Source organism: Rhincodon typus, chromosome 10, assembly GCF_021869965.1.
Source record: "Rhincodon typus isolate 14 chromosome 10, sRhiTyp1.1, whole genome shotgun sequence".
NCBI lineage: Eukaryota > Metazoa > Chordata > Chondrichthyes > Orectolobiformes > Rhincodontidae > Rhincodon > Rhincodon typus.
In genome coordinates, this window is record NC_063341.1 from 19,817,656 (window position 1) to 19,841,085 (window position 23,430).

The following is a 23,430-nucleotide window of genomic DNA, read 5'->3' on the forward strand; positions in this document are numbered from 1 at the left end:
CAACCACAATCTGTAATCTCCTATAATCTGCATGGCCCCTCTCTACTAAGACTGTAAGCGATGGGGTCAACCCTGACTCAATGAAGAGCATACGAGAACATGCCAAGTGCAGCATCAGGCATACTTAAAAATATGGTACCAACCTGGTAAAGTAAGGACACATAGAAACCAGGAGCAGGAGGAGACCACTTAGCCATTTAAGCTTGTACCACTGTTCCATCATGGCTGACCCCATCTCAATGCCATAATTCCACATTCTCCCCATACCCTTTGATGCCTTCAAAACCTGAAAACTTATTTTTCTTTTCCTTGAAAATATTCAGTGACTTGGTCTGTATAGCCTTCTGTAGTGGAGAATTTCACAGGTTCACTAGCCTTTGAGTGAGGAAATGTTTTCTCATTTCAATCCTAAATGGTCTAACCCATACTCTGATACTGTGTCCCCTGGTTCTAGACTTCTAATTAGGGAAAACATTTTTCTTACATTTAGTTTGCCCTGTAAGAATTATATGTGTCTTGCTCAGATCCTCTCTCATTCTTCTAAACTCTAGTGGACTACTTGCATGTCAAACATCAAACAATCGAAGCAGCAAGTGATAGACAGGGCTAAGTGATCCCACTATCATTAAATCAGATTATGCTTCTAAGCCCTGCAATCCTGCCAAATCCAGCTGCCTAAAAACACTAGCAGGACAAGTATTTGCCCTGAATATCCCTATTCTCAATGATGGGGGTGACCAGAACCTCAATGCAAAAGACCAGGCTGAAGTATTGGCATTTATCTTCAGCAACACATGCTGAGTGGATGATCTATCTCGGGCTTCTCATGAGGTTCCTCACCAACCCAGAAACCAATCTTCAAGCACTTTCATTCATGAAATAACAATTTGGCCAAAAGCACAACATCAACAAAACTTTGGGCCCTGAAAATAACCCAGCTGCAGCACTGCAAAGTTGTGTTCCAGATCTTTTGTTGTTTTTTAAAAATTTTCCCAATCCTCTGGCTTACCACTAATCTTTGCCAAACTATGTTTTTTTCTTTAAACCTGATGTTATCACAAACCTCCCTGGCTTCCCTTGGTTTGTCCCCTTCCCAGAATTCTCCTTCTTCACTGGGTATATCTTTGCTGTGAACCAAGATGTATTTTCTTACACGTCTGCCATTGTTCCTCAACCATCTTTGCAGCTAAACCCTTTTCCAAGTTCATTTCAGCCAGTTCTGCCCTCACTCCTTTATAATTACTCTTACTTAAGCATAGCGCAGCTGTTTCTAACCCAAGGTCCTCCCTTTCAAACGCATAATTCTACCATGTTATGGTCATTACTTCCTAGGGGATCTTTTACTCTGACTCATTTATTAATGCTGCCACATTACACATCACTGGATCCAAATTAGCCTGATCCCTAGTTGGATCCATGACACATTGTTCCAGGAAACTATCCCAAATACACTGTAATTTTTTTGTTATGGCTACCTCTGCCTATTTGATTTTCCCAACCGACATGAAGATAAAAGTCACCTAAGATTAATGTGCTACCTTTGTTAAAGGCCCCCCATTTATCTCCTGATTTATTCTTTGTCCCACCATATTCTTTGTTAGCTACTATGGATTAGAGATCTATTCCTCTTTTTGTTTCTTACCTCCACCCATACAGATCCTATGTCTTCCAATCTTTGATCATCTCTTGCTATTGAACTCATTCCATTCTGTACCAATAACGCTACCCCAACACTCTTTCTTTCCTGCCTGTCTGTGTAAAAAGTCACATACCTCTGAATAACAAGGTGCAGGGCTGGATGAACACGGCAGGCCAAGCAGCATCATAGGAGCAGGAAGGCTGACGTTTCGGGCCTAGACCCTTCATCAGAAATGGGGGAGGGGAAGGGGGTTCTGAAATAAATAGGGAGGAGAGGGGGAGGCGGATAGAAGATGGATAGAGGAGAGGATAGGTGGAGAGGAGACAGACAGGTCAAAGAGGCGGGGATGGAGCCAGTAAAAGTGAGTGTAGGTGGGGAGGTAGGGAGGAGATAGGTCAGTCCAGGGAGGACGGACAGGTCAAGGGGGCGGGATGAGGTTAGTAGGTAGGAAATGGGGGTGCGGCAGGTCAAGGGGGCGGGATGAGGTTAGTAGGTAGGAAATGGGGGTGCGGCTTGAGGTGGGAGGAGGGGATAGATGGGAGGAAGAACAGGTTAGGGAGGCGGGGACGAGCTGGGCAGGTTTTGGGATGCGGTAGGGGGAGGGGAGATTTTGAAGCTTGTGAAATCCACATTGATACCATTGGGCTGCAGGATTCCCAAGCGGAATATGAGTTGCTGTTCCTGCAACCTTCAGATGGCATCGTTGTGGCACTGCAGGAGGTCCAGGATGGCCATGTTGTCTGAGGAATGGGAGGGGGAGTTGAAATGGTTCGCGACTGGGAGGCTCTTGTTATCTCAGATTTTCCAGCATCTGCAGTTCCTACTATATCTCTGAATACTTAGTTCCCAGTTTTCATCTCCTGGTACCTTGTCTCTGTAATGGCTGTAAGATCATACCCTCTTAACCCATATTTGTGACATTAATTCAATTATTTTATTCTAAATATGACATGCATTCAAGTAAACGGCCATTCATTTTGTTTTTTTTTAATTTCTGTCCAATTTTGACCCTATTAATTGCTGTTTTCAATGTGTGTATGCTCTGTCCCTTTGTGTTCCACTCTCGGTAGCATTATCCAAATAGCTGCTTTGTCCTCTTGCTTTGTAAGCCTGCAGCTGCCCTCCCCCAAATTCTCCCCTTCGCTCCCCAATTAGTTTATAGCACCCTCTACAGTCCTAATTATGGCAAATTGAATAATTAGGCACCAGCACATTTCAAGTGAATCCCATCCCACCAGAAAGTTCCCTCCTACCCAGTTCTAGTGTCCGTGACCAAAAACAAAAACAAGAACCATGCATTTAACTCCTTGACTTTATTTGCCCTATGCCAATTTGTCTGTGGCTCCGGTAGTAATCCCAAGATTTTTATCTTGGAAGTTCGTGTTTTCAGTTTAACTCTCAAGTTCAGCAGAACCTGCAAAATCTGTTCATTTGGATTGAAGGCGGAAAATTGGTCATTGTCTAGTTAATTTGTTCAATTCAACTTAATTAGTTTAATTTAGCTGAAGGTTCTAAAGTGGCCCCATTTCAAACACTGACAGCAATATTTAGTGGAGGCTTTGGGAGTCTCACCAAGTGGCTGAAAGCTGACAAAAGGTCTGCAATATTTATTTTGGGGAAGACCCACCAAATTAAATGCCAAGTGGGTCTTACCTGGGATCAAGGATCCCAGAGTCTTGCCCACCAAGAGCTGTCAGTAATGAGAGTCCTACAGCTCTACCAAATAGCACCACCACCACAGAGGCGATAGTACAAGACCAACTTGAGGACCAGCATTGTCACTGGACACCAAATCATCGGTACATAGCAGGAAGGGGTCTCAGGGTGGGGAGTTACAGAAGGGCAGCGGGATCTGCAGTACAGAAATGGTTCTCATCAGGTTTCTCACAATATTTCCAAATGCCAGACCCCTCCAACAAGCACTGAATGTCTTTGAACAAAGGATTCCCTTACCCACAGATCTCTAAATGGAACTTTGTATGTTGTGCTTCCTACACCGACAGCAGGCTAACCCCCAGTCCCCATTTCTCTCCAACCAGCCCGCTGCTGAGTTAATACCAATGGCAGTGCAATGTGCCATTAATTGGTTAGTAATTGCCCATTTAAAGACCTCAATTAGTGGCTGTTCACAGGCCTTCCCACTCTCATTGGGGCAGAGGCAGAATGGTAGCAGGGTGCCCACCTCATTAAGTACTTCCCCACCAACAAACGTGTGCTGGAGGCCATCAGATTCTGTGCTGAGCTACAGCAGCCAAAATCAAGGTTCAATTCTATCAAATCTTCAAATCATTTGAAGCTTTACCTCAAATAACTCAGCTGGTTAGACTCTCACTTTTTACTAAAAGCAAACAAAATCTTTTATTTATTGCAACATGTTCCACTTATTTTCTCTCTGTCCTTAGCACAGGACCTCCTTGTGGTTTGTAACCAGTGTACCTGATGACATCGACCAGGCCCAAAGTAAACCTAACTCAGAGAGAGGGAACAGATTGCCTCAGTTTCACCAATATACTTAAATAAAGATACATAGAAATTACAAAATGCAAACAAGGACATAGTCCACCTAGTCCAGCTCGATGGTTATCTGTCAGACAAGCAACAGTTTTAATCCCGTGAACCTGCATTCCATTCCCAGGTCACCAATCACAGATCCCCTTATTCCCCTTTCATTCCATCTATGTAATCTCAAACATCAGTATTTAATTCTTGATACATTCCATCTATTTAAAATAATGTTTCAAGTGACACTGAAATTAAAGTTTGAAGTAACAATATCCACTTTGTTTTTTTTCCCTCAGGTCAGTAGTTAAACTACCTTCATTGGTAGACATATTGCTACAATGGAGTGTCAGGACTTAAGTACCACTTTATATGAGAGATGTGCAATATTTTTACAGCTATAGCACATGTTCAGTCGGTTCCTTTTACAATAGCAGTGCCCTAAGCTGGATTCCATATTAAAAGCTGCAATACTAGATTTAGCAGGGGTCACACTCTTAGCTGGACTTCATGGAGATGCTACCGGGGCCAATACTTCAGCACTTATTACTTAGCACAGGCACAAAGTGCAATTCTCAATTTACCCTGACTTTGGAATATCAGAATCTTACCCACAATGTTATGGGATGCTTAATCTGTCAACAAATCAAATCAGACTGTCAGTTTATATCAGATTGCCTTCATATTAGTCCCAACATGTAACCTACCCCTTAGATTGATTTGTAATGTAGAAACTGCACTGTCTTTACCATCAACATGAGATTAGATTTTGTAAGGTGTCAGGCCTGGTTTCATCATTAATTGACAATCTAAATCAGCCATGAACTGCTTGATAAGTACACTGCAACTGCTTTTTCAAGAAAATCATGTTGCCCTGATTTCAAAGACCAGTCATCTGTCATGGTTGCCTGCACTCAAATATTGATTTCTTCCACTATTAAGCATCCAACTTACAGAACTTACAGGCATGTCATACACTGAACATCATATAATGATGTATTATTAATTACTAATATTGTGTTACTAATTATTATTTTAGCATAAATTATATTCAATGTATGTGATTTTCTATCTTGTACATAATATTCTACTGTAATTTTGTAATCTCTTAACTGACTAAGCACTGCAGAGTTTGATTAGCCTCTGAGAGTCTGACAGCAAGGGTCCGATTTCCCTCTCATTGACTATAATAGGGTGAAAATCCAGTAACTAAGTTCCTCTGTAATGATAACTGCTCAGACACTAATATAGTTTACAAAAGCCACAAGTCCATTACTGTCACCCACACAAAGAATCAGAATTTCCCTCTAGCTTGTTTTAAGGGCTTATGGAGCTCATGTAATTGTTGCTAACCCAGGGTCAGAGGGATGACAGACAGGGCACTTCTCATTGTGGCACAGACTAAGAAAAACAAGATCTAATCAATGTTGTTCAGGTCATGGTGTTTCACAACAAGTCTGACAAATTCATAACTTTGAAGCAGCCACTTCATTAAGATCAAAAATGAAAAGCTCAGGCCCTAATATTACTGCACTTGGTAAATTAATGCTTATTGCAGGTGCTTATAAGACACTTGTGCGGGAATTAAGATTCCAACGGATTACTTAGATGATAAATGAGCCCATTTTCGATGATTCCCTGGGGTAAAAACACACAGCTGAGGGCAGTGTGGTCAGGATGTTTAACTCCACACAGGCAAAACAGGAAACTAAACATCTTGATATTGGATTGACAGTGGGGACTGAAATTACCAACCTGAGAAACTAGAAAGGACAAGGTTTGGACTACAAAGTGTCAGCTTTAACACTTAGGGTTCTGGCCTCAAATGTTCCCCTGTGGGGTCAAAGTCAGAAGAAGCAGAAAAACAGGTTGCATAAAATCGTATTTCTTCTCAAGTCACTTGCAAAAAAAAATTATCGGATTACTCAGATGACAAAATCTTAACAAGGCACAACAGGCCATCTTCACCAAATTATTGGATATAATCCCAAAGGGATTATTGTCACTGATCTCATGAAGGTAACCAGAGTGTCTCCTGATTAATTCAAAAAATTATTGTGAAAATTTCCATTTTCATGGTGGCTGCAGGACCGCAATATTGCTTGCATTAAGCAAATCAGCTAAATTCCATTTAGACCTTCTGCTAAGAGCAAACTTAACATTTGAGTTCAAAAATCAGGAGGTTTTCAGGGCAAGGTAAAAAACCATCTTCTTCGATCTTAATTTGATAGAATCAACATTTATACAAACACTGACCTGGAGAGTCCACATTGCAGGATTCTGGAGCTAATAACTGACTGTTAATGTTAACAGTTGGGATATAACCTCATAAAAGCTTCATCTTTATGGATCTTACTTGTTGCTGTACCTTAGACAATAAAATCCAAGTCTGTGCATGGTGTATGCAGACAGTTAGCTGAGAGAGAGACATGAGTGTCAAGGTGAACATAGGGACAAGCACTCTGACATTTGACCTGTCAGAGTGAGAGTGACCTGTGACAGTATATACTCAGAAGCACAGGAGGAGAATATTTGGCTCATCGCATCTACACTGTCTCTCCAAAAGAACAATATAACTTAGCACCACTCTCCTGTCTTTACCCTTTAGCTTTTCAGGTTATTTTGATGCAAATAATGATATATTGAATGCCTTAATTGAAAGTGCATGCACCTCACTAACAGGCAGTGCATTCCATGAGAATTAGTGTGAAATGTGTCATTCTGAAGTGTGGGAGTGAAGACTGTCAGTGTGAACTGTGAGTGTGAAGAGTGTAGAACTGATCATTGACTTCAGGAAGAAAGGAAGAGGACATGCTCCCATCTACATCAACTGAACTGAAGTGAAGAGGGTCACGAGTGTCAAGTTCCTATGAGTGACGATAATCGACTTCTTCCCATGTAATTATGATGGTCAAGAAGGAACAACAAAGCCACTTTTTCCTCAGGAGGCTAAGGAAATTCAGCACATCCATAAGGACCCTCACCAACTTTTACAGATGCATCATAGAAAGCATTCTATCTCGATGCATAACAGCCTGATACGAGAGAAGGTTTTGTGTACAACCCAGACCATCATGGAAGCCAACCTCACATTCAAGGACTCCATTTACTCCTTTCATTGCTGTGGAAAGGCTGCCAATATCATCAAAGACACCTCCCACCCTAGTAATAATATCTTCCAACCTCTTCCATCAGGCAGAAGAGAAACTTGAACACACACACACCAATGGGTACAAGAACAGCTTCTTCCCTGTTGTTATTAGACTCCTGAACGGACCTCACGAATTTAAATCGAATGTTGCCCTTGCTTTTGTGCACCTCCTGTGCAGTTGTAACCTTGTATGCCTCACTCTGTCTAAGCGCCCCGTGATCCGTATGACCTTGTTTGTTATGATCTGCCTGTACTGGTTACAAAACAAAACCTTTCACTTACTTAGGTACTTAGGTACATGCGACACCAATAAATCAAATCAAATCAAATTAAATCAGTATGAACCGTGGCAGTGACAACTGTCAGTATGAACCGCAGCAGTGTCAGTGTGAAAAGTGTCAGTGTGAATTGTGGGTATGAGTGTGAACAGCGTAGAACTGATCATTGACTTCAGGAAGAAAGGATGAGGATAAGCTCCTATCTACATCAATGGAGCTGAGGTGGAGATGTTCGAGGGTGTGAAGAGTGTGTGTGTGAACTGTGGGAGTGAGTGCGAAGAGTGGGAGTGTGAACTGTGGGGGTGAGTGTGAACTGTGGGGGTGAGTGTGAAGAGTATCAGTGTGAACTGTGGGAGTGAGTGTGAAGAGTGTCAGTGTGAACTGTAATAGTGAAAGGTGTCAGTGTGAAGAGTGTAGAACTGATCATTCACCTCAGGTTGAGTGGAGAAGAACACGGTTCAGTGGTTAGTACAGTGCCAGGGACCCGGGTTCAATTCCCCCCTCGGGCAACTGTCCGTGTGGAGTTTGCACATTCTCCCCATGTCTGTGTGGGTTTCCTTCGGGTGCTCCGGTTTCCTCCCATAGTCCAAAAATGTGCAAGTTATGTGGATTAGCCATACTAAATTGTCCCATAGTGGCCAGGGATGTGTAGGTTGGATGTTAGCCATAGGCAATATTGTGTGGGGATGGATCTGTGTGTGGTGCCCTTCGGAGGGTCGGTGTGGACTTGTTGGGCTGAGCGGCCTGTTCCCACGCTGTAGGGACTCTATGATACACCCCTGTCTACTTCAGTGGAGCTGAGGTGGAGAGGATCAAGAGAGTGAACAGTGTCAGTGTGAACTGTGGGAGTGAACAACATCAGTGTGAATTAAGATAGCCAGAGCAAAGTGTAAAGAGAATGTCAGTGTCAAGAGTCAGTGTGAACTATGACAGCAAGAGTGGAGACTGTCAGTGTGAACTAAAAGTGACAGGAAAGAATCTCAGAGTGAACCGTGAAGGTGGGAGTGAATTATCAAGGTGACCTGTAAGAGTGAGCGTGAAGAGCATCAGTGTGAAGAGTGAGAGAATAGTAAGTGCAAGTGTCATTGTGGGAGTGAAGAATGTCAGAGTGAAACATGGGAACAAACACGCAGAGAACCAGTGTGCACTGCAACTGAAGAACAGGCTTGTTATTTGGTAAGGATCTGATAAACAATTAAGGTTCATTTGATTCTTAAGGTTCAGCAACTGGTGGCTTTTATCATTTAATTAGATAAATAAGTAGTTCCTTTCAACACGAAGGATAGCAGAATGGGTGATGTGTCACATTGAAGCATGTGGGAGGTTTTGGGTGCCAGTCTGGTCTGCAGCAAGTGTAAGTTTGATAATCTTCAGCTCAGAGTTTATGAGCTGGAAGCTTAACTACAGACACTGCGACACATCGGGCAGGTGAATGAATTTACTGTACCACAAAGCTATCACAGTTCTCAGGTTTGGGTTATCTGATTTGGTCAGTGTTCAGGGGCAGGAGTGTGTCTGTAACAGAGGCAGGTAAGAGGTGGCAGGAGCATTATTGTAGGAATCTTTATAAATTATTAAGCAGGTTTGAGGTTTGTCAAACTTGTCTGGATGGAAATTAGGACAATGGGGTGGGTGAGCTAAATTGACACTGTACAGGAAGCCACTTAAAAGGAGGGAGTAAGGAAGATTGTGGTGATAACTGGGGACAGTATAGTGAAGGGAGATTGGTTCTGTTCTCTGCAGCACAGAGTGTGAGTCCAGATGGCTGTGTTGACGGACTAGTGGCAGGGTTTGGGAATCCCTAACCCTATTGCGAGCCAGATTAGAGAGGTGAATGCATGGCTCAAAGACTGAAGTGGATTCTTGCTCGTGAGGCACTGGCACTAGTACAAGGGAAAGTGGGAGCTGTAATGATGGGATGGTTTCCATCTTACCTGTGCTGGAGCCAGTGTCCTTGCCACCCACATAACTAAGGAAGTAGGATTAAATTAAATGGTGGTGGCAAGGGATCAAATTTGAGAAGATGCAGTAATTCAAAGAGTAGAATCAAAGCCAAAAAGAAAATAAATAATACAAGTACGTGTGGGAAGGGACAATCAGTGCAAATGTAACAATCAATGAACAAATAGACTAAAATTTACAAAAACAGTAAAATGATAAAACTAAAGGCTCTTTATTTGAATGCACATGATATTTATTGAACTCAATGAATGGAAATGAATAAGTACAATCTGGTAGCCATTGTAGAGACATGGCTGCAGGGTGACATAGGTTTGGACCTGAATCTTGAAAGGTTGAGAATAGTTAGGAATGACAGGAAGTTTAGAAAAGACAAGCAACTAGGAAAAAGATGGAGGTGGTTTTGTTAGTTATTGACAGCATGAGCACAACAGAGCAGGAGAACCTAAGTACAGGAAAGCAATTGTGGAAACGTTGGGTAGAAATGAAAAATGATAAAAGCAGGAAATCACTTGTGGGTGTTACATACAGAACCACTAACAGTAAACACCCAGCAGGGTGAGCAAAAAGGAAGAAATAATAGGAGCTCATCAGAAATAATCATGGGAAGATTTTAATCTACACATCAATTGGAAATATCATATGGGCAAAGGTTGCAGAGATGCAGATTCAGAGAACATTCCTGGGTTATATTCTTTGAAAAGCATGTTCTTGAGTTGACCAGACAGCAGGCTATTCCAGACTCAGTATTGTACAATGAGATACAATAATTAACAACCTCACAGTGAAGACACACTATTTAGCAGCAACCATAATATTATTGAATTTGAGAAAATGTAAAATTGTTCATTTTGAAAGGAATAATAAAGATCAAGCATGTTAACTAAATGATCAGAGATTGCAGCATTCTAAGATGCAAAGGAATTCTGGGTGTCCTTGTATGTGAATCACAAAACATTAATATGCAGTTACAGCAAATAATTAGGAATACTGATAGAATTTTAGTCACTTATGACATGTGGGAAACACTGGTTGGCCAGCATTTATTGCTCGCCCCTAGTGGCCCTTGAGAAGGTGATAATGAGCTGCCTTCTGGAACTATTGAAGTCCATGTGCTATAGGTTTACAACTGTACTGTTACGGGGGGACTGCCAGGATCTTGACCCAGTGACAGTGAAGGAACAGCGATATATTTCCAAGTCAGGATGGGGAGTGGCTTGTAGGGGGACCTTGCGAGTGGTGGTGTTCCCATGTATGTGCTATCCTTGTCCTTCTAGATGGTAGTAGTCGTAGGTTTGCAAGGTGCAGGATTAGGAGCTGTGGTGAATTTCTGTCTTGCATCTTGTAGATGGTACACATTGCAGTTACTGAGTGTTGGAGGTGGAAGGAGTGAATGTTTGTGGATGTGGTGCCTGGATGGTGCCAAGCTTTGTAAGTGTTAGCAGAACTGCACTTATCGAGTCAAGTGGGGAGTATTCCATCACACTCCTGATGGCCCCTTGTAAATGATGGACAGACTTTGAGGAGTCAGCAGTTGAGCTACATGCTGCAGGATTCCTAGCCACTGACCAGCTTTTATAGCCATAGTATTTATATGGTATGTCCAGTTCAGTTTCTGGTCAATGGTAACCCCCAGGGTGTTGTTAGTGAGGGATTCAATGATGCCTATAACACTGAACATCAATGAGTGGTGGTTAGATTTCCATGTCAATAATTATCATGAGCAGAATTGAATACAAAATTAGGAAGGTTATGCCTCAGTTATAAAGGGCACTGGTGTAACCCATCTGGAGTACTACACACAGTAGGAAGGAAGCAAATGCACTGGAGGCAGATCAGACAACGTTTACCAGAAAATGCTTGAAATCAGAGGGTTGTCTTAAGAGGAAAAGTTGGATGGGTCAGACTTGTAACTACCGGAGTTTAGAAGGGTAGGAGGTGACTTGATTGAAACATACAAGATCATGAGAGGTCCTGATGTCAAGAGGATGATTCCTCTTATAGGAGAATCCAGAACCATGGGTCACTGTTTAAAATTCAGGAATCAACCATTTAAAACAGAGATCAGGCTTAATTCTTTTCTCTCATAGTATTGAGAGTCTTTTGGAACTCTCTTCCTGAAAAGGTGGGTGATCCTTGAATATTTTTAAGGTAGACGTAGATAGATTCTTGCCAAGCAAAGGAGTGAAAGATTTTCAGGGGCTAGGTAGGATTGTGAATTTGAGGTTTCAATAAGATTAGTTTACAAAAAGGCAGTGCAGGCTCAAGAGCCTGAATGGCCTACTTCTAATTCATATGTTTGTATTTGACAGTGAGAGTGAAGAGTCTCATTATAAACTGTGATAGCAACTGCAAACAGTGTCAGGGTGAACTACAGCAGACTGAAGAGCTTCTACTTGCTTTGTAGGTATCAATATGAGGAGTGTCAGCATCAACTGTAGGTCAGAGAACTATCACTGTGAAATGACAGTGAGTGAGGAGTGTCAGAGTGAACTGTAGGAGTGAGTCTGAAAATGGTCAGTGTGAACTGTGAGTGTAAAAAGTGTCAGTATAAACTATGACAGTGAAGAGTCAATGTGAAATGTGAGTGTGAACTATGAACATGAGTTTGAGTGTGAAGATTGTCAGTGTGAACTCAGTGAGAATGTGAAGGTTGTCAGAGAGAACTGAGTGTGAGTGTGAAGATTGTTGGTGTGAAATGTGTGTGTGACATTATCAGTGTGAACCATGGGAATGAAGTTTGTCTGTGTGAGATGGGTCAGTGTGAACTGTTGAACGTGAGTGTGAAGATTTTCAGTGTGAACTGTGAGCATGAGATTGTTGGTGTGAACTGTGAGTGTGAGTGTGAAGATTGTCAGTGTCAAATCTGAGAGCTGCCAAGTTTCAGCATCTCCGTGAATCTGAGGGGAGGAGAAGAATGCCAGCAGGAGCTGGAAAGACAAGACAAACAAGAACTGAGCATTGCGGATGGGCGGGTAGGGGAGAACATAAGTGCCTCTTTGAACTGGGAGGAGAGGAGGGAAGAATGTTTTCTTATCCACTGTGACAACCACATAACCAAGTTTAAAACCATATAACAATCAGATGGAACAGCAGAGAATTCCAGTACATTTCTACAACATTCCCGAAAGGATTGGAAGAAAATTTCATTTTTTTTGCCAGAATTCATAGTGAAAGAACATTAGCTGTACCCACAGCCTGAGGTAGCACAATTCTGTGCCTCAATGCACTTTCAAAGTAGCTGCAAATTGAGGCTTTTCTGTGCTGGCTTTCTTTTGAAGCTATTGGTAGTATTTGCAGATTGTTTGCATGCAAACATCATTTATACCTAGCATAAAAGGGGGAAATTGGGCCCTTGCTGTTTGAGCTGTCCATTATGAATATTGCATTGTTAATGTGTAAGGCAATGCTTTTACCCTGGTACTGAATGTTTGTTCTTGATTAAAACCCTACTAACCAAAACGTACTGAGCTGAATCAGCAGCACTGAATTAATAAGGTAAAGACTTATTGACATTACTGTCTACTTTTGATAGATGATAAAGCAAAGGCTTATGGAAACCTGCACTGGAAAACTACATTAGCTTGTACCTTTTATCTCAATTTTCAAAAACAATCTGTGAATCTAAAGGTTCGAACTATTCCTACACAATTAAAACCTCAATGAGGAAAGTGCTCACACATCTGAAAAGATATCCTCGGACACAGTGACTCCTCTGAGGCACATTCTTCAGTCCTCACACTTACAAAGTGCCAAACACAGCCACACCAAAACTTGAATTACTGCTTTACTCTAAAGCTTGCCAGTCAAATTGGCTTATCATTTTCCTTTATAATCAGTTAGAAATAATAGGAAAGACTGATAGGATCACCCAGCATAAATTCACAGGGTCAGGCAAGATACCCTGATCGAATTGTCATTAAGGGCAAATCTTGTATCTGTGTCTACCAAAAGGACAAAAATTAATGCCAGTGTACCAGACATTTTCCCCACCTTCCCAGAAGGAATAAATAGCTGTTCCATTGAAACTAAGCTAAAAATATTTCATTGATCATAGATTCCCTATAGTGTGGTACCAGGTCATTCAGCCCAAGTCCACACCAACTCTCCAAAGGGTATCCAATCCAGACTCACCCTTCCCAACTAATCGCTATAACCCTGTATTTCCCATGGCTAATCCATTTAACCTACACATCCCTGGACGCTATGGGCAATTTAGCACGGCCAATCCAACTAACCTGCACATATTTGGACTGTGGGAGGAAACCGGAGCACCTGGATGGAAACCCATGCAGACACAGGGAGAATGTGCAAATTCCACACAGACAGTCACCCAAGGGTGGAATTGAACCTGTGCCCCTGGCACTATGAGGCAGCAGTGCTAATGACTGAGCCACTGTGCCACCCCGCCACCCCATCTGATGATCATTTAAATGAAGTTATTAGGAGCATTTTCCAACTGTTGAAAAATTGGGTGCAAAGCATTAGCTGGACTAGTCAGATCGAAAACGCTAGTGCCGGTGTTAAATCAGCATTAAGGGGTTTGAAGCTGCAAGTAGAGGGAGGGAAGGAGATGACTGCAAGGTGCATTAGGAGGCTGCAAAGGAGAGAGAACTATTTCAAATCCATCTACAAAAGAAAATTCAACTGGAAATCACTGAGGTAATGGATTCCTTGCAAAATGTGTACCTCTAGTTTAAGACTGCATAATTTCCATAGCTACTATATCGGGAGAAAGTAGTGAATGTTATGTTAACAAACAACTGGCAATTTTTAAATTTCGAACTGAGATTGAGTTCTGAGATACAGTGAAAAGGGTAGTAACTGTGTCATTAAATATTCCAGCTATGTGCATATGTGATGGAAGTGCATTAAGTATGACCTCACTATTCTGCAGAAGGCATACTTACGGTTTGTGTATGAGTGTCTACCAGTTATTCTTAAGGAAAACTTATGCCTGATGTCTTGGGCCAACTTAAATACAGCAAACCTTTTATTAACTGGCACCTGTGGGAGCAGGAGTGTACCTGATCAAGAATTCCACATAACCAATATAAAAACACATACTAAATAATAGAAATGTATTGCAGGGGCAAACATATCAATGTTATATTTTATTTACAGTATAAATCACTTAAATAATAATGCAACTTTGCCTTACAGAAAATTTACCTGCAGACCGTCTTCAGACACGCACCTCAAATCGAACATTGTGGAGATCACAATACACGAAACCTTCAGTATTTCAGGTACATAATTTTTGCCCATTTATCAAGAGTGCCGGTTCCTAAGGTGCCAGTTAAAACAATGTTTGCTGTTTTGTGGTATTGAGTAAATCAATGCTTTCTTTTTGCATTTGGCTTCAAGTTTACTGGAGAGCTGATAATTGAGGATATTGATGAATTCTTGTAACTCAGCTTCTTTGCAAGTCCAAAAGCCACACTATTAACAAAATTGTAGGAGGTATTTTTACAACATGACTGCATTACTTAATGAATGTATTAAAGAATGAGAAAGTGAATCAAAAAGTAGCCCTCAAGAAAATTTTAGGAAAAGCCCTAAAAATATTTGATATAGGGCCAGATTCAAGTAAGTGGAGCTATTTACGTAATATGAACAACCACATTGTGTGCAATTGTCCAAAAATGGAATGGTTGTAAACTGTATCACATTGAAACCTGGATTTTTGTTGGTCTTTACAAATAGGGACATAGAGTACAAAAGCAAAGAAGTTTTGCTAACATGTATAAAACAGTTTGACCCCGTTGCATCTGTGCTTCCAATTCTGGGCACCAGAAGGATATAAACCCCTTGCAAAGACTTCAGAAAAAAAAAGAACTGCTCCAGGGATGAAGGATTACAGAGAATCTGGGAGATTCTCCTCGAAGCTAAGAAGCAGACAGGATTTGATAGAAATGTATGAAGTTATGAACCGTTTAGATCTAATAAACAGAAATTGCTCACATTGTCTAAAGGATCAATAATCAGATGGACCAGGTTTAACTTTATGAGATGATGGCAAAAGGACAAGGGGTAATACAAAGAAATATATGATACAAAGAGTGGTTATGACTTGGAATGCATTCCCTCCCTGATATTGTAATGGATATAGATTCCAATTCAAGTATAAATTAGGGATCGTGTGGAGGGTGGAAATTTCTCTTGGGAAGAACTGACATAGTCTCAATGGGCTGGATGACTTCCTTCCATTCTGCACAATTCTATTCTATAGGATTCAAGCGCATTGAAAAAGTGCTCAACAGAGGATGCCGAGTGTTAAAATGTAGATCAGGATAAGTAGCATAGATACAAGAGAAGCCTTAGGGTCCGTGATTTCTCTCCCTGGTTATGCTTTCAAAACCTCAGGGTGTCCCAAAGTGCATAACAACAAATGAATTACTTTCTTTAAAATAAAAGTAGTTATTGTTGTAATACAGCAAATGCCAGTTTACACACAGCAAGCACCCATAAACAGAAACGTGACAATGAGAGTTGTGAACACAGCCCAGTCCATCACTCAAACCAGCTTTGCATCCATTGACTCCATCTATACTTCCCGCTGCCTCAGGAAAGCAACCAATATAATCAAAGACCCCTCTCACCAGGTTTATAGTCTCTTCCAACCTCTTCCATTGGGCAGGAGGTACAACAGTTTGAAAACACACAGCAACAGATTCAAGAACAACTTCAGACTTTTGAACGGACCTCTCATTTATTAAAGTTAATTTTTCTCTGCACCTCCTCAGTAGCTGTAATACTGTATTCTGCATTCTGTCTATTACCCTGATGTACTGTAAGGTATGATTTGCCTGGACAGCACACAAAACAGTACTTTTCACTGCATCTCAGTGCATTTGACAATAATAAATCAAATCAAAATCATCTGTTTTTTGTGATGTCAACTGAGGGCTAAATATCGACACGGCATCAAGGATAACTCCCCTGTTCTTATGGTTTAAATAATGCCATGGAATCTTCGAGATCCATTCAGAAAGGCAGCTGAGACCTCAGTTTAACATCTCAACCCAAAGATGGCACCTCTGACAGTGTAGCTTTCCCTCACTGTTGCACTGGAAAAATCAACCAAAAGATTGTGTTCGGGAATCTGGAATGGGGCTTGAACCCACAACCTTCTGTTTCTGAGGTAGGAGTGGTACTATCTGAACCAAGTAACAAAACAAACTTTTTTTTAAACAATCAAAGTCTGTCCATAATCTCCATGGGAATTATGGAAAAGAGAAAATATATTTTATAATAATGTAAACAGTTGTGAAAAGGGATTTCTTCAAGGGAGCTGGGAAATATAAATAAGCAACATTACTGATTAAGTAATCAAATGTTATAAACCCACCATCTCAACAAGGTATCCTGGAGTGACAGTGACTTAGCTACATTTGTGGCCTTATCACAGTTGAAGACACAATAAAAGTATTTACTTTCTAAAATATGCCCTACTGAGAAGCGAAGAATTGGGGAGGAAAATTTATTCTTAGTTGAGTAGTGGCAAAGGAGGTAAAAAAGTTGTTGTCTCATTTATATTAGTCGAATATGCAAGGTTATGGGAGGTGGAAGCAGTGTCGGGGCTCCTTTGGTGTGGCAATATTAGATATATATGGGCTAAACCACTTGAATTCTACAATATTTTCACCTCGATTCGGTGACATGATAGCTTGCCTCAGTAACCCAATGATGGGCGAATAATGATTACATTAATGCTGCACCACTAAACATTTAAAATCTTACACCAGGTTCTTGTTTATTCGTACTCAAAACGGTGGGACATCTACCAGTGATTACCAGAAATGTTCCAACTTCCTAAAAGTTCTGCACAGTATTTCAAACTCGTTTGCCCTTTTCGCAAAAGGAATACTCACACAACAACTGAATTACGGACGAGATTGCAATCCCATCCATTTTGAAATTTAAAAATGGGTTCATGCTTTAATATTTGCTCTGGTCTGCAATACAGGCTGTCAGTCATAAATTGGAGTGCACTGCAATGATGTAATCAATGCCTCCACTCATAAGTCACCGACATCCAATCAGTTGTCCCGTACTGCCAACTGGCAATTCCACACATCCGACAGTGAGCTTCCTTATGGAAACCTTAATTTATCATAATGTCCAAAATGAACAGAACTGAAATCACTTCTTTTCCCTGGGAACCTACAACCTTGTTAGCACTGTTAACTTATACAATACAAATTGTAAGGGACGTTCAGGTTTACTAAGCCAATGCAAACAGTTCATAGCATCCATAAGGGCAGGACCAACTCCTACAGCAATTATTTCTAAAAGGCTGAAATCTCAAAAGAAGTGTTAGTTTAATGAAAAGACTATGTAAAACAATCTACATTAAAATGTTCTGCTGTCAAGATTCCTCATTGAATATTATTTAAGGGAAAAGTACAATACTTAAAGCATGGAGGATCAAATTCTGTGACTTTTTTTAATTCATTCACTGGCCAGGCAGTATTTATTGCCCGTCCCTAATTTCCCAGAGGGCAGCTAAGAGTCAACCACATTGCTGTGGTTCTGGAGTCACAAGTAGGCCAGACCTGGTAAGGATGGCAGTTTCCTTCCCTAAAAGACATTAGTGAACCAGAGGGGTATTTCCAACAATTGACAGTGGATTCATGGCCATCTTTAGACTCTTAATTCCAGATATTTTATTGAATTCGAATTCCACCATCTGCCATGGTGGGATTTGAACCTGGGTCCCCAGAACATTATCAGGGTCTCTGCATTAACAGTCCAGTGATAATACCACTCGGCCATCGCCTCCCCACGATTGTTCATACCCATTGTCATTCTACATTTATTTGGACAAGGAGCCATCATGGCAGTGATCTGAAAACATTGGGGCAGGACCTAGTTCAAAAATAACACCACATGAATGATGCACAACGATACTAATATGCAAGTTGTCAGTCACTTACATGTCATGCACAAGTATGCAATATGGCAATGGTTCACCGTAGAAATATAGATTCATTGCAGAACAGAAACAGTCTATTCAGCCAATTGTATCTGTGCTGTTTCTAGAAAGGAGCGGTTCATCTAGTACCACTCCCTTGCCTTTTCCACAAACCCTTCAAATTTATCCTTTTCAAATAATCATTCCAGTGTACAACACAGCAATATATCCAACACAAGAACTTTATTGAAGTATGTGTTAGAGGTTGCATGATTCTGGCAGACTAGAACAAATATTGTGAGTAACTCACCTCCTGAAACCCCAGAGCCTGCCCACCATCTACAGGGGACAACTCAGGAGTGTGATGGAATACTCCCACTTGCCTGGATGGGTGCAGCTCCAACAACACTCAAGAAGCTTGACACCAGCCAAGACAAATGAGTCAGTTTAATTAACACCAAATCCATAAACATTAATTCCGACGACCATCGACGCTCAGTAGCAACAGTGTGCACTATCACAAGATACACTATAGGATTTCACCAAGATGCTGTAAATGGCACCATCCAAACACATGACTATTTCCATCCAAACGAAAAAGACAGCAAATACATGGGAACACAACCACCTCCAACTCACTCGCAGTCCTGGCTGTTCCTTTAGCGTCATTGAGTGAAAGTCTTGGAACTCCCTCTCTACTGGCATTGCATGTGTACTTACACCAAAGGAACTATATCAGTTCAAGAAAGCAGCTCAGCACCACCTTCTCAAGGGCAATTAGGAGTGAGCAATAAATGTTGGCCCAGCCAGCAATGCCCACATTTCATGACTGAATAAAGAAAAAGTATTTCAATCCAGCTATCCCCCTTTTTATTCATGTGTGGCTTTATTCACCCAAGTTACCAAACATATATGCCTCATGCCTTAGTAGTTTGTTACTTCCATCAGTCTCAGTGTACAAATTGCACACACAATCTTTAAAGCATGCGCGCATGTTGCTGTCATTAGCTGTTCATTTGGGTCATGTTGTTTCAGCGAGGAATAGTGTTTCTGTCTCGTTTGTTGTTGCAGTGGTCGTGGTTGGGTTGCTATGAACCTCTGGGCCTGATATTGATGCACAGCTGGCACATTCGCCTCTTTCGTATCAGCATTTGACATTTGAAGACAAGCATGTGACCTCGGTTGTGATGATAAGTCTGGCTGTTTGCGTCCACAGTCTATGATCAAGATGACAACTGCTCCACACAGCTCCTAAGTTGCCATTCGATCTGGCTTTTGTTGAAATTGTTGAATGTTTGCACTCTTATTAGCTCTCCAGTATCAACTCTAGCAATGATTTAGCAAGCTTGTTGAAAAGAAATCTGCTTTTCTACGATTTCGCCTTGATTTTTTTTACACCCACCTATTGCTACTTCTAATTTGAATAGCTTTCTTGCTATTAGAAGAATAGTTTGTGTGATATTAGTCTTGGTGTTCTCCTCCAGTTGAGGATTGTATCATAATACATGTGTTGGGATTTGCTTATTTTCTTTATGATTCTTTTGGTGATTTTTACTGCCACCTCAGCCTTTCCATTTGGAGATAATGAGGAAATGATGTATAGTGTTGAATTTCCCAATCTTTCTTGAAGTGACTAAATTCCTCACTTGTGAACTGAGGACCATTGCTGCTTGTCATAATTTCAGGAATATTTTAACAGTTGAAGTGTGCTTTTCAGTATTTAACAATGTTAGCAGTAGTCACTGGTCCTCCTGCCATTAGTCAGAATAGTAGTCTACAGTGACCAGATAATCCGTTCCTGCAAGAGTGAAGACTACAACTCCTAGCTTCATCCATAGTCTGTCTGGGATGTCGTGTGTCATTACAAGCACTGCGCTTACTGATGTGGACCATGCTTGGATACACTTCAGTACCTAACCTCTCAATTCCTTTGCAATAATGACTCCATTGCCTTTGTACAATATGCCATCTTGGGCTGTCAATTTCTCTCATATGCCCAGTATGTTCTTATGGAACAGGTGTGTTCTTGATGCTCTCTGGCCTTCTTTATGTCACTGCGTCTTGCATACTGAAGAAGAGTTACATTTTGTTGGACAGTTTTCTTGATTTGAGAGAGGGGCTTATCTGTTTTATGCAGTTGTTCTGCTGCCTTTATAAATTCCAAAGCACGATGAGCTGCTGCTTCACATCGAATCCGGAAGATTTCACACTCGGTTGTCACTTCCTCCACTTTCATCATCGGGCAGCTGCTCTCAGTGTGTCTACAGTATATATCTGCTTCTCTTGCTTGTACTTCACATCCAGATGTATCTCTGCAACTGGAATAACATTCTTTGAGAATGGTTTTGAGCAGATCATGGCCGCCTGAGGAAAATGCCTTGAAGTGGCTTGTGGTCAGACTTGACTGTCACTTTCTCTTCCAAGTAGGTATTGGTTAAAATGTTCAGAAGCAAAGACAATGGCCAGGCATTCTTTCTCAATTTGGGCGTAATATTTTCCTGTTTGTGTTGGTGCCCTGGATGCAAATGGAACCAGTTGTCCTTGGTGCATTTTCGTTGCTCCAAGTCTAGTCTCTCTGGTGTCATGTTGCAGGATGAATTCATTATTCACGATATAGCATTTCAACACTGGCATTACCATCACTAGTTGTTTGATTTAAGTGAACATTGCTTCTTGTTCTTTGCCCCATCCTTAGCCAGAGATCAGCTATTTTGCCAAATAGCAGACAAATCCAACAAATTGTCACACGGCTGTTACTTCTGTTAAGCACTGCATTGCTGCTGCAGCTCTCCTTTTCAGGATTTGGGAAAAGACTTTTTTGCTGTCAGAACAAGGTCAATGTACTCAACTGCAGGCAACTTTAACTGTAATTGTTTTCTTGTTCACCTTCATGGTCATCTTGCGAGCTCTGCCAAGCAGTCAAACTAGATTTTGATTGTCGTTAGCAATGGCTTCTCCCATTGTGTTTCAGTATGCAGAAACCCCGCAAATCATCCACAATAGTCTCCATCCAAGATCACTAACTATCCCACATTGACTGCATTGGCATTCTTTTGGAATAGTGGGAATGCCAAATGGTATCTGCCGTCATTTGTATTGCCCAGATAGCACCCAAAATGTGAAGGGTCTAGGCCCGAAACGTCAGCCTTCCTGCTCCTCTGATGCTGCTTGGCCTGCTGTGTTCATCCAGCTCTACACCTTGTTATCTCTATACGTGATTAGAAAGTTCCTGCTTTCATCCAGCTTCACTTGCCAGTAATCAGCCTTCATATGTAGGGCAGTGAAATTTATTGCCTTTACAAGTCATGACAAAATCCCTTCAATGGTTGGTGATGTGTTCTGAGATCTCTTCAGGGCTTTATTTAGATTCTACTGTTCAATGCATACCCTCAGTTTTCTTGTTTCACTGCTACCATGCTGCTACTTAGTTCTGTAGGAGTTGTCATTTTCTTCATTATCCCCTTCTTTTCCAGCTCTCCGATAAATTCCTTAGGACTGGCCTTGGGGGCAGCTGGAACTCTCCTCAGCAGATGCTGAATTGCTCTTACATTCTCATCTACTGTGAGATGATATCTGCCTGGAAGACAGCCTCAGCCTGTGAAAATAGCACTGTCATCATCTCGGATGGTTTAGGGTGATCTGACATGTTGCAAATCTTGCTTGGCACATTCAGTGTTACTAGCCCATGCTTTAAACTTGTTGTGGCTGAGCTGGGTGGCACTTACATGCCGTTTATGATCCAGAACTCCAAATCGTCCTTCATGTTAATGCAACGCCCTCTCAGCAAGAGATTACAGCCATCATTTGGCCTTAACCTTACTTTTGAGGACTCCATTTTTATATTCCCATGTTGAGCCACTTTGCACAGGTCTAGGAATATCATGGTGTTGCATGGCACATCGGGGTATCATAGAATCCCTACAGTGTGGAAACAGGCCCTTCGGCCCAACAAGTCCACACCAACCCCCACAGCATCCCACTCAGACCCATCCCCACTATATCCCTGATATTTTACATTAGCCTGTCCTATTTCTACAGGCCTCATTCCTAAAGTCTCAAACTATGTCTCATCAATTGACTTGACTGAACAAACCTGTTGTATGGTGTAAAGTGATTCATCAGAATCTTCAGCCAATATCTCTGCAGTGACCGTCTACACTTGCCTATTGGGCTTCTTTTTAGTCATGCACTTGTGTGTAAAATGATTCCGCTTCTTGCGGTTAGGACATGCTGGACTGACTTCTCTTTTGCATGATATCTTCTGCAGTATTTGTATTCTGCCCTTTGTCTGTGATAGAGTGCTCCATGTGCCTGGAGTATCAGTCAGCATAATGCAAGACGGAGTGTGTTCTGCCATGAATATGCTCAGGCTGTTAATTCACAATCTCAGTACTACTGTACAGGTCATTTGCACTCCTGTGTGGAAGTTTGTCTTCTCTCTGTTGGAATGCTTTGACTTTTAGAACCTTTATTCCTCATACAATCCTGTTTCTAACTAGCTTATGTTTTCATTGCATGATTTGACAGGTTTGTGTAAGCTGTGTTCATGACGTAATGTACTGTTCAACGGAGGTTTTTTTTTCCACTTTGTTCCTTAGTTTTGAACACGCACCAAGCATATGTAACATTCACTTGAAGTTCAAACCTGAAAGATTTTAGAATTTCTGCAATGAGTTATTTTTCTTCTGCACTTCTGAGAAATGTACGGTGGAATATATTTTGAAACAGTCTTTTCGCAGAAGTAGGAAAGTGGAGCAACTCATCCTGGTTTCCTTGACAAAATTGTAGCTAATGCATAATTCGGCAATTGTTCATGGAAGAATTCCCAATTTTGCCTCCTATTCCCAAACCATTTGACGAGGAGCTGGTAGGGGAAAAGCTGCGACAATTTTCAATAATAGATAACAAGGTGCAGAGCTGGATGAACACAGCAGGCCAAGGAGCATCAGAGGAGCAGGAAGGCTGACGTTTCGGGCCTAGACCCTTC

The 23,430-nt window shown here is 41.4% G+C and overlaps 1 protein-coding gene and 1 long non-coding RNA gene across 4 annotated transcripts in view; one reads left to right on the top strand and one right to left on the bottom strand.

Moving 5' to 3' along the window:
- LOC109927772 (adhesion G-protein coupled receptor D2-like) overlaps positions 1–23,430 on the bottom strand; it is a 259,955-nt gene that overhangs the window by 59,430 nt on the left and 177,095 nt on the right. The window lies entirely within an intron of this gene.
- Positions 1–23,430, top strand: part of LOC125484136 — a 48,788-nt gene that overhangs the window by 5,444 nt on the left and 19,914 nt on the right. For all 3 annotated transcript variants that reach the window (XR_007262990.1, XR_007262988.1, XR_007262989.1), the window contains one exon: positions 14,690–14,775. This is a non-coding gene — a long non-coding RNA (uncharacterized LOC125484136). The remainder of the gene's footprint in view (positions 1–14,689; positions 14,776–23,430) is intronic.